Source organism: Poecilia formosa, unplaced genomic scaffold (genome assembly GCF_000485575.1).
Source record: "Poecilia formosa unplaced genomic scaffold, Poecilia_formosa-5.1.2 Scaffold6, whole genome shotgun sequence".
NCBI lineage: Eukaryota > Metazoa > Chordata > Actinopteri > Cyprinodontiformes > Poeciliidae > Poecilia > Poecilia formosa.
This window is the reverse complement of record NW_006799945.1, coordinates 1,825,379-1,834,560: the sequence shown is the minus strand read 5'-3', so window position 1 is coordinate 1,834,560 and position 9,182 is coordinate 1,825,379. Positions and strand designations below refer to the sequence as shown.

General features: G+C 40.0%; 1 protein-coding gene across 8 annotated transcripts in view; it reads right to left on the bottom strand.

Annotated features, from left to right (window-relative positions):
• The window catches only part of strbp (spermatid perinuclear RNA binding protein), a 90,475-nt gene extending 85,353 nt beyond the window's left edge, over positions 1 to 5,122 (bottom strand). For 5 of the 8 annotated variants that reach the window (XM_007566509.2, XM_007566533.2, XM_016679037.1 and 2 more), the window contains exon 1: positions 2,569 to 2,724. The gene's annotated coding sequence lies outside the window, so the exon portion shown is untranslated. Of the gene's footprint in view, positions 1 to 2,483; positions 2,506 to 2,568; positions 2,725 to 4,918 lie in introns of those variants that run through there. The other 3 variants (XM_007566517.2, XM_007566524.2, XM_016679033.1) reach the window with 2 other exon arrangements.
• Between the last annotated feature and the right edge of the window lie 4,060 nt (positions 5,123 to 9,182).

Below are 9,182 nucleotides of genomic sequence, written 5' to 3'. Positions count from 1 at the left end.
TATATATATTCAGGTTATTCGCACAATATCATTACAATATCTTGATCTGTATAACCTTTTGATTTTGTTGGTTCTTATCCGTGCTCATGTTAGCCTAAAACAAACAGGATGGTGATTCTACGTGATAAGATGATATTAGGGCAAAATTTGTACTCTGTCGTATCCGGGTATTCCATCCAGGGTCCATAATGGCTTTGTTTGTCCTTAATCTGGGTGCAGGCACAAGTAAGTTCCATTAGTGGAAATTAAACCCATGTCTAAATCCATTGAGGCGAGCAGTGCAAACTCTTGCCTGAATCACCTGATTTATACCAGGAATATCAAACACCAAAGGCTCAGCATTTAACATGTAAAAGCCTGGAAAACAGCCTGTAATAAACACAGGGTCAGCAGGATGGATCTGGATCAGCGTGGGATTTGTTAAAAGCAGCAGTTCCTGTAACATGCTGGTAAAGATGTGTACAAAAAAAAGACACTTAAAAAATGAATCCTTTGTTGCAGTACTTTGGTAGAAAAAAACTACTGCAAAAAAAAATGGAAGGCTTTTATAGTTCTCTACTAGTCATGCTAATGTATGTGGAAGGTGCTTAACATATCCAAAGTGACACTAGTATCATCATCATCATTATCATCATAACACTAATTTAAAACAAACAAAATCACTGAAAAGGTGGTACTTTCATAAAAAATAATTTTATGGAAAAATAAACTACGTAAATTTAAAAGAAAGTGTTTTTTCAAAAAAATGTCACACACAGGCACCCGAACTTAGGAAAAATAATAATCCAGGAAGACAGACAAAACATTACTTTCATAAAATGAGGAAGAATCAATGCAGGAAACTATCTCTAAAAAGATCCCAGAGTTTGGATTCAAGATGCACCAAGGCTTTTGCTGGCCATTACAAATATCTATTTATTTTTCTTATAGGTCTCATCTATAAACTACATTTTTTTTTTTTTTTAGAATAGATGAAATTTAAAAAAATGTGTTGTGCATTATTTGATAAAGACCTCAGAATTGCAAAAAATATCTCCACATATACACTTCAAAGAATTGGTTCCTGATCTTTATGTTATCTTTATCATATTTAAGAAAAGATGTTGACTGATTCATTTACAGACTGAAAACTGAAGAGTCTTAGTTTTGATGCTTTAAATGAAAGGCATAGAAATGAAAATCTATTTATATTTGACTTGCCCCTAGTTAAAAAAGGTTAAAGAAAAGAAAAGAAATAAAAAAAGAATTTGTCCAACTTCTATCCTTGACAGATGGTGCATCTTCAGTCTAGATCTTTCACACCAAGGTAAAGTCTGAATATGAACAGCGTCACTCCATGTCTTCCTCTCTCAAAACGCACTGACAAACTCCACTGTATGCAATACAAGAGAAGCATTATATGGCTGCAACAAGCAACACCCTAACACCCCGTTTCTACTCCATAAATCAGCTCTATCTGGGCAAGGGAAGCAGGAGCTGGACTTATTCAACAAAGACACCCCACATTACTATCCCAACTAGGGCAGGTATGTCTGCGTGCGCGCGCGTATGTGTGTGTGTGTGTGTGTTTGTTGGGTCATCTCAAGCACATGGAACTGGGTGGAGCAAACAAAAATAACCCAAAGGCAACAGGGCCATTAGTCAGGCTGGGAGATCACCAGGGACCAGGACCTGGTAAACCAGCACAGACTGCTGGAGCACAGCAGATAGCAGCTCCATTAATTAGCCAGTGAATCAGAACAGCAGCAAACTGTTGCCAGCCACATACTGTAAACATCAAGCAGGAAAGATCTCATTACACTAAAGCTGGGAGGTTAACTAGTGGATAGGCTCAATTGTTGGAGGAATAAAAGGAAACTACAATTACATCTCAGGTGTAAGTATGCAAACAAGCTGGTTCAGCGTGAAGGAGCGGGTGCAGCTCAGCGTTTCATCATTTCATTTCTTCTTTTCAGGCACGCTAAAAAAAAAACTCTGCGGGTATACTGCTGCTGCAGCTGCAGCGTGGGGAAATGGTTTAACCTCAGAGCCTCAGGAAATTACTTTTAGTTCCCTAAAGCGACGTCCTGACGAGATTAAAAAACAGAATAAAGGTGACTGATAACTTTTGTGTGTGTGTGTGTGCCACCTCCGCTGGCAGGTGTTTGAAACATCTCAATAGAATATAGAGGCGAACAAAGAGCCGAGATATCTCGCAGTAGGGGTACAGTGCGGAAGTGGCCAAACACCTGCAACCGATATTTATGTTATTACTTTAATCACACACACACAAAAAACATGCAAACAGTTACAGAAAATGCTGTTACAATATGAACATTGGGGAAACTTCATATTTTCACTTATAGTTCCCCTTTTTACACTGCCACAGAGAAGCGAAAGAAAACACAATAAAATAAAAACACATAAATAATTCTTAACGGTTTTCCATACATTTAATAGACATAAGCCGGTAATGAACTAAATTGCACATTTCCAGCACTTACAGCTATGGTTTCTCTCCGAGCGAGAAGCGCGTGCAGACAGAAAATTAGAGGAAAAACGTCCAGAACGAAAACAACAGTAACTTACTGAGCTGGCAGATAGTTGCTGGGAGTCCAACACAGAACAAATCCAACAGAGTAATGAAAGGGGGAGAAAAAGCTTAGCCCGACAAATAACAGGGCAGTCCAGTCCCAACGAGGACAAGTCCGACACTAACAGCGCCTTGACAACCGGAGCAGCGAAAGCGAGTTCGGGGAATATGGCAAGACAAGTCATTATATAATTTTCACCCGCTCTAAGAAAGGCTACATCCCTCATTTATACCACGAGGGGGCGTCACTAGGCGACAGTAGAGGTTCTACACCAAATTTTCCAGAGGAGCCAAGGCGAGGCCGGTGTTTTTGGGGGGATTTTATCGGCCAAAGATGTAAGTAAGCCACTTGTGGCTCTGGAGCTGCAGGTGGTAGCCCTGATCTAGCAGATCCAAACTGGGATCGCAATACAGCTGAAGTTAAAAGTGCTACCTCTTACTTTATAATTTATTATTGAAGTAAGACTTAAAAAATGAAAAATTAAATTAATACAAGAGACCAATTAGTTGTGGTTTCTTAGTATTATTTCTTCATAGAGGGGGCATTAAAAGTCTTAAAATTTCACATTTTAAAGTTCTTTGTTTTTTGTTTTCTTCTTTTTTTAAGCTTTAGTGGACTACTAAACAGTAAATAGTCAGGAGATAAGGAGGAAAGAGAACATGCTGCATCAAAGCATCAAAAATGACCGAAAATTAGAAACAAATCTTAGTTCCACTGATTCAGAGACAGCTGTGCATCCAGAGGACAGGCAAAGCACATTTATTTAGCACCATTCATACACAGGCTAATTCAAAAATATTTTTCCGAAAAAGCAAAGGAACAAAGGAAAGTTTTTCCAACTCTGCTTAATCCTGATCAGGATAGTGGCTGGAGGTGAAGCCAATCTCATTGGGTGACAAGCAACACACTGACCACTCTATAACTGCCAACACAAAACATTGGACAAAGAAAATGAGAACCACTGTAGAGAAATAGATATGTAAAATACAGGCTTTTCCATACTTCCATTAAGAAAAAGGTTCAGAAAACATGTTTTGCCGTTTCTCGATACTATTCCAGAAAATTGTTCTGAATCTACTTGGGATGTGTTCATTGTTTTTTTTTATTTATTATTATTGTTACTATTAACGAAAACAAAATGTTTGCCATCATAGCGTATGCAGAAGAACACGAAAGTACCAGTGACTGAAAATGTTGATGTCAAAAAGTTGAATTTGTGACAGGACCGTTGCTTCATTAAATTCTACAACCGCCTGCCATACCACCGCTTTGCCGATCTCTCCTGTCTTGCAGGAAACAACAGAAAGCAAAAGAGAGGGAGAATTTCCCTTGAGATGAATGGTGAGATTGCGCAGGCGCGAACGAGGTCGACTCATTCCGGTGGAGACGGGCTGAAAATGGCAAGTGCAAAAAAAGTGCTGCATTTACTTAATGGGGAAAGGATCAAAGATGGATAACAAGGTGGCATGGCGCGATGACATCTTATTTCTGAACGTTTTAAAATGTCGGATTATAGACCACAAGAGAACAAGATACCGAGTCATTTATATGAGCTAAATATGAGATCAATTTCACAACAGTAATTTTAAATCAAATTAAAATCAATCATTTAACTGAACTTGCAGGGTGATCAAATGTTTTGTTGTCAAATACAGAAACTGCAGTGACATAAAATACAGAGCCTGTGCTGAGTGGCAATTAGTCAATTATTGATGCTAATGGGACCTCTTTGTAAGAGCAATACAATTAATCACAAACTGAGCAAATCATGATTACAAAGCAAAAAGCGTCCCCTCTTTATCAAGCAGAATCATTACGCTCTCCCAGACAGTGTTATAAATAATTCAGCAATAAAAGCTTGCCTCTGCTTGCCTGCCTGGCTGCATGCAGCATAAAATAATCCCCTCTGGTGCTCGACATCGATCTAAAGAGGGCGTCACCAATTAGAACAAACCTCGGGACCAAATTAAGTTCAGGCAACATTCCTGCTGTCGAAAATGCCTGCGACGGGTCAGCCTAGATCAGCCAGGGATTAGGAGGCTTCTGTCAACTATCAATAGCCATGTGCCTGCAAAGACACAAGGAGGAGGGAGGCAGTGCATGGTGTGGAGCAGGAAGGGGGGGCAGTTTCAGTGCAGATCCAGCAGCCAGCCGATGATGCTGTTTGTCCTGTCCGCGGATCGGAGGAGAGAATCACCCATCTATACACGCGGCAACAAATTTAATCCTGCACTGGACATATCCTGTCCCAGATCCCGCCGAACGAGCGGCTCTTTATAATACAGCTTCAGAGGACAAAGTGTAAAACCCAGGGGAGAGATGGAGAGAGGAAGAAAGCAATTTACCTGCGCACTGCTGCTCCCGATCAGCCTGCTGATATCACTTCCCACTCCGTGTTGCTTCCAGGGATGCCGCTCACTCCGAGCTGCTGCTTCTCCGCTCAATTTAGACGACGGGATTTGTTCACGTGGCCGCGCTCGCTGCTTGTAATTGGCGGAGCGGCGCGAGCTGTAGGTGACTGCCCCGCACCTGTGCGCTACGGCGATGCGGGGATGGGATGGCCGCTCGGCGAGTGAATCTTCCAAACTTCCTGGATAAAACGGGTCGTCCCTTGTTCAGCTAAATACCAATTGCAACACTGAACATTTGAGTTTTTCCCTCATGCATAAATGTAGTGGGTCTTCCGTGGGGTGGGAGCCTTCATCTCCAAAGACATTCCAGTTTGAAAAAATAAATGAATAAAAAAAATTATTATGTAATTTAATAGAAGCTGAAAAATAGACTAAGATCAGTGGAGGGTTTTGATATGGGTTATATGGGCAACTGTTCAGGGTGGCAATAAAAGGGGGGCACACAAGCACGATAGATAGATAGATAGATAGATAGATAGATAGATAGATAGATAGATAGATAGATAGATAGATAGATAGATAGATAGATAGATAGATAGATAGATAGATTTTTAATTTTTAACATAACTCTTTTGTTACTGTACCCCCTCCGCCATGCTGTCCTGGGCAGAAAGTCCATATGAAAAAAAAATCCCCTACTTGCCTGTTTGGTTTGTTGGTAGTCCAACAAGCTATTATAAACATAAAAGTAAAACATGATCATAATAATGATATTAGCTAAGTGTAGGCTACATCTGTTCCACATCTGTTAGTAGCATGACTGACAGATTATCCCTGCCCTCTTTGAATGTCATTTCAATAGAGTGCTGCCATTATCAGATTTACAAACCCAGGCATTAACCTCATAACTTACAGTCTACATCAACATGCAACAGCAACACAGACATGAGGGGAAAGAATCTACTTACACATATGGGTAATGTATTGCAGCATTCCTGCACATTACCAGCCTGGAGCAGCCCAGCGAATACAGACCATACCTCATCTCCAGTTTAGCATGCACACTCCAATATACCATGTGCACACAGTTTTTCATTTACCTACAGAGGCTACGGCATAGAGCAGTCAATGGTGCAGGAGTATTTTTAGATTTCATGTGGGTTGCAGATGCTGCTGTACTCAACTAGCTCACAACGATCAGAAAGCCATAAAACCTTTTTTTTTTTCCTGGAACATTTAATGCTATTTAATTCCCTTTCAGAATTCCTCATCTATGTTTGTCCTTAAGTGTTGAGCTAATTTTTTTATTTAAAAAAAAAAAAAGTTTGTTGTGTATCAAACACTTTTCTGACTAAATCAAATATAAAACATAACTCTGTAGTGCCCTTAAAAATTTGCTCTACTTCAGTTCAATTTTACTAGCCACACGGAGGCCTGGTAACGACCAGAAATTAGTTAAATGCAAACTGACTGACAACATGAAGCAGATTAAAAGATAACAAAAAACATCACATCATGTTTATTTAAAGGTATTCAAGAACAAATGGGACACATTACTTATTTGTTACATCTGTCCTAAGGAGATTCAAAAGCTATTTCTAAGGTTATAGTTAGAATTATTATTCACACATGGAGAAAACATGGAGCTGCGGTGAATCTTACCAGGAGTTTCACATTATTTGAGAGTTTCAAGGCCAAAACAACTGCTGATCAAAGAGTAAGCATATTCCCAATTTCACAATTTTTAAGAAATATCTTAATGATCCCCTTCCAGGAAACTTTTATTCCTGAGGAGTCAAGAGTGGTAGCTTTTGGAAGGACTGCATCCTATTAATCTAATGTAAAACTGACCATGAAAAAGGTCAACATGGAGGTGGCAGTGTGATTCCTGGCCGTTTCAGAACAACTCGTTGTAATAGATGTGGCTAAATTAAAACAGTCACACAGAGAAGAGTGCAGCAAAAGCAAACACCTGAGAGCAAATTGTCACCAAGGGTGGTCAAAGTTTTTAGGTTTGGAAGTTAATTATTTTTTCCACCCTATAGGCTCAGTGGGTTTGGATAGCTTTTGTCTGTAAGTAAATAAAATCACGACTTGAAAACTACATTTTGTATTTACTGAGGCTATCCTAGATTGTTTTTATTGAGATGAAATATTTAAGTAGAACAAAAAAAAAGAAGAAAAAAAGAGATATTCAGTGTGGGGAGCAAGCATTTTTTTTTTGTATGTATTTTTATTTTAAATCCTTGTTTTTAATTGGCCCTTGCAGATTAGACGCTGAAATGGCCTCCTGGCTATTGGCATTGAGGCTCTGTGTTTTTCCCCTAACACAGTTTTGGCCTGAATTAAAAGCACATTGGGTTTTTTTAGGGCACCATTTGGATTGAATGTAAGAAACCTGGCAGAAAACCTACAGAAAATATTTCTGCTAGCATACATATAAATCTCAAACACGTTTACAAAATTGAAGCCACAGAACTCAAACGTATGCTGCATTTTACATCACAAACTGGTCGCTTCTTCACAAGGTTTCTTTTTATCCTGACTGAAGGATAACCCTTGTTTTTTTTGTTTTTTTTGGCTACTGGAGCCTGGGGGGTGGGGGGGGTTACTGTTTTTGAGAACAAAAGCTAAAGAGCAGAGAACAGACCAACGTTCCCTCCTTCTGTTTCCCTCTATTCTAACCTTTATCCATCATCTCTTCATCCCCCCACCATGCACCAACACAAACGCCTGCCATCTGACACCCCCCTCCAAGGAGTTGTTCAAGAGCCGCTTTCTAAAAAACACACACACACACACACACACACATATGAGCTGCTGATCTTAGTGAGGATCATGTCTCATGCTCTCCCCTCTAAAGTGGGGAACCAGGCCAAATGGCACAGAGAAACAGACGGGAGGGCAGACGAACAGACACTATTTCCCATCGCTAATCAGGCCGTCGTGCACATCAAAACAGAATGCAGGATGATGGAGAGGGACTTCCTGTTGGTGGACGGTGCAGCAGAGGACGCAGCGTGAGGGCATCAACCGTTGGTCACTTGGTACGACGCCACCTGGCTGTGCCACCGCAACCAGGACCCTGGGATTTGTGTGTGCGTGTGGAGCCTCGCTGGGTCGGTCCGAGCTCGGACGGGCAGCAGATGGCGGAGCCAGTGTGGGTCGAACATACGAGCAAGGTGGACTCGCACACATGGATGCACACCGACTGCTCTGCCTGTGGTTACACAGTCAGAGCTGCCAGGAAGAGTTCAACAAATGCTAATCTGACAATCACACTCGACCAAGCGTTTGTAACTCTGAATAAACGTAGAGATTTATTCATATTACTTTTGATTTTATGTGATAGACTGACATATATTAGTGTCCGTGTAGCAAAAAGAAAATACTTTTTTTTTTATTACAAATACCCGTCTTCAGCCCCCACCCCCACCTGAATAAATACTTCATAGAATCGCCTTTTGCTGCAGTTACAACTGAAAGACTTTTAAAGTGTGACTCTGGCAGCTGTTGACTTATGCAGTGAAATTCTCACCCATTTTCAATTTGCAAAACAGATCAGGTTCAATTAGACATAATGCTTAGTGTCTGGAAGGACCAATTTTTTAAATCTTGAGACTGATTCCCAATTAGATTTATTTCTTTGATTCTACAGCTGGTGGCAAATGGTACATGAAATTTATTATGTCTTTTTTTTTCTTTCCAAAAATAATTTTCTTCCTGCCACCTTTGCATCATGGCACAACTAGTAGTCTATAGTCATCTCACTGACAGCTGTGGATCATATTTATGCAATAGGTGACTTCTGAAAGCAATTTGTTGCACAGGATTGTATTTAAAGTTGTCAGAGTAAAGGGGGTTGTGTACATTTTTCAGATTTCCATTTGTAAAAAAAAACAGAAAAAAACTGTGTGCTTTTTTCCTTCCTGTTTTACAATCATTCAATATGATCTATCATAAAATAATAATAACAATTATAGATATTAAAGTTTGCAGCAAAATACAAAAATGTTTGGAAGGATGTGAACAAGTTTGCGAGGCACTCTGTATCCAGAAACTCACTCACACAGCGCTGACTACTTAAAATTAAATAAATCTAAATGTAGTAGTTAATGTTCAACATGATCTCAATATAAACAAACAACTGAGCAAGCCAACCCATTCCTTTATGGACTCAAACTGACTGATGCAGAGGCACATGTGTTGTTGTAGCACTGTGGCTGAGCAGCTGTCTCTGGAGTGGAGGACATCTCTT